This window comes from Solanum tuberosum, unplaced genomic scaffold, assembly GCF_000226075.1.
Source record: "Solanum tuberosum cultivar DM 1-3 516 R44 unplaced genomic scaffold, SolTub_3.0 scf00023, whole genome shotgun sequence".
NCBI classification, from domain to species: Eukaryota; Viridiplantae; Streptophyta; class Magnoliopsida; order Solanales; family Solanaceae; genus Solanum; species Solanum tuberosum.
The window spans coordinates 1,994,994-1,997,446 of record NW_006238949.1 but is presented as its reverse complement, the minus strand read 5'-3'; the positions used below and the strand labels follow the sequence as shown (position 1 = coordinate 1,997,446).

At 31.6% G+C, this 2,453-nt stretch overlaps 1 protein-coding gene across 2 annotated transcripts in view; it reads left to right on the top strand.

Moving 5' to 3' along the window:
* The window catches only part of LOC102591178 (protein FATTY ACID EXPORT 3, chloroplastic), a 7,672-nt gene extending 5,481 nt beyond the window's left edge, over window positions 1-2,191 (top strand). Inside the window, exon 7 of one of the 2 annotated variants that reach the window (XM_006341240.2) lies at window positions 1,703-2,191. The gene's annotated coding sequence lies outside the window, so the exon portion shown is untranslated. Of the gene's footprint in view, window positions 51-1,702 lie in introns of those variants that run through there. The other variant, XM_015306089.1, reaches the window with a different exon arrangement.
* Window positions 2,192-2,453: the final 262 nt, after the last annotated feature.

Sequence of the window (2,453 nt, the reverse complement as noted above, 5' to 3'; positions counted from 1 at the left end):
CTATAAACTTTCAAACTCAACACAGAAATAAGAGCAACACTTCAACTGTTCTTTACCGTCTCCAACAAATAGAATAAGTTATACAAATAGAGAAATAACTTCAATACATCTAACAACCAAATGTATTTAGGGGAATCTTAACCACTAAATCTGCCAGAGAAAATCCTACAGGTAACTGTTCGTCTGCCTAAGCAAGCGTCTACTAACTGCTAGGTAACTACTAGAAATACATAAACATCATCATCATAATAATAATAATAAAATAAATAAATAAATTAAACAGTTACAGTAAGACTTATTTTAACCTAAGTTGCGCGGACTCTTCAGTTTCGATGTGGCACCCGTATCGGATTCTCCAAAAATACACTACTTTTGGCGAATCCGACATGCACCCCTTGACATTTTTGAAGAGTCCGAGCAACATAGATTTTAACCTCTTCTTCCTGTGGTTATAGACCCTAGTAACAACAGGTTTAACATAATCCATCTTCTTGGAGCCTCTTGAATGCTTTTATAGATCACTTCGGCTTCCCTATCTATAGTTCCAGAAAAGTTCATGCCCACGTGGTAATTAGAATTGGTGTGGTTACACAACCTAGTAATCATGGCGACCTGTTTGTTTGTCATAAAGTAATAACAATGTAATTACAAGCATACTGTTTGGTTGCACAAGTGTAATTATTCAATTAAATTACTTTTAAGATAAAATTGATTGTCTAAATATTAAAGTTAATATTGAACAATTATGTGCCATTAAATGATATTAAATTAGGTATTTAAGATACATATTGATTCATATTTTAATTTAATTAGTTATAAAAAATAAAAGAACACATTCTGTAAGAACATCATTAGATGAGATGTTTGATAAAACAATTAATATTTATCAACATAATGCCATAGCATTATTCAAATTTTTGATTAAAAAAATAATCAATCAATTGCAAGTGAAAAATGAACAACATGCAAATGTGAAATAACAAGTTAATAGTACTATAACAAATCAAATGAGTTTGAGCATATAACTTAAATTCAAAGTCCAAAAAAATAAAAATAAAATTAACTTACTACTCATATGTCAAATTCCAACATAATATAAAATGAGTTCAATATAACTCAAGTAAATATATTTCAAAAGAAAAGAAAAACATTAGTCTATAACCTCATTAAACAACAAAATTCTACTTTTCAGTCATTATATTCCAAGTTTGTTAAAGACTCATTCTTTCTAATATTAGAAGGTATAGTTTCAAAAACTAGAGTAAATAATGCAGTTGCGCTAAAAGATGAAAAATAAAGAAATAAGAAAAAAGTACGATCAATCACATGGAATCACTAGAGAAATAAAGTGTTGGGAGATGAGATAAAGGAAATGAAACATAAAAAATATATTTAAAAAGTTAAAAAGAAGTAATAGAAATAAGAAAAGAAATTAAAATTAGAATAATGATGAAAGAAATTTAAAAGTGACCTTATAGTTACATTTATGTAATTATAATTACACTGAATTCTCTCTCACACACCCTCCCCACAAGAATTAGAGAGTAATTACCCATCCCAATTACACCCAAATCCAATTATGAGGTGACTTTTCAAACATGCCAAACAATGCAATTACACTCAAATTTGGTTACCAGGTGGCTTTCCAAACAGGTCCACTTTCTTTCTCTAATTGCTTATTCTTGCTTCTTGAACGGTCCAGGCAAGAAACACATGCTATAGGAGTTGGAGGGAATTCAAGTTCACATCAATCTCAATCTGGTAGATAATTTCCCAATGTATGTGCTTTGAATCATCTGAAGGACCCAACACAACTAGTCCTAGAATAATAAATCTGCTCGTGCAAATCAGGCGATCTGCTGGACAAGGATATGTCTTTTCTGTGCGCCTCTAAATGTTGCAACTAGAGTGTTTGTGCATTATTTCCCGGTACTAAAAAGTAGTGAGTTAAGATCTTGCTGGCAAGAACTGAGCAGGGGATTCTGCAATCCCTTGAACATTTTAAGACGACTATTAGGTTGTACTTGAGGAAGATTTGCTTCTTTGAGAACGTTGGTTGATGTATTAAGGCAATTGTATCTTCGTTTTAAGATGTGATGGCATTTCTGCATCAGCTATCATTTCGGGGAAACAAGTGTCTAAAATTTCAAATTGGTTATGTAAGCTTCTTCAGCTGAAATTTTCTTCTTGTTCGCTCGCGCAAATCAACATTAGGACGATTGAATAACAATGCTAATAATAACTGCGACGTTTTGTGATTACGATGCTACTAGAGTCATATTTTTAACTGTTAGGTAAGAGAGAGATCTTCGCTCTACATAAATAAAAGTGGAACCAAATTTTATTAAGTATGGCCTTATATTAGTAGGCACTATATAAATTTCCTTTCTCACAATTCTTTGGCAGTTTAAATTCGTGTGTTAAATGATCGGATTGAGCGGTATTTGAACATT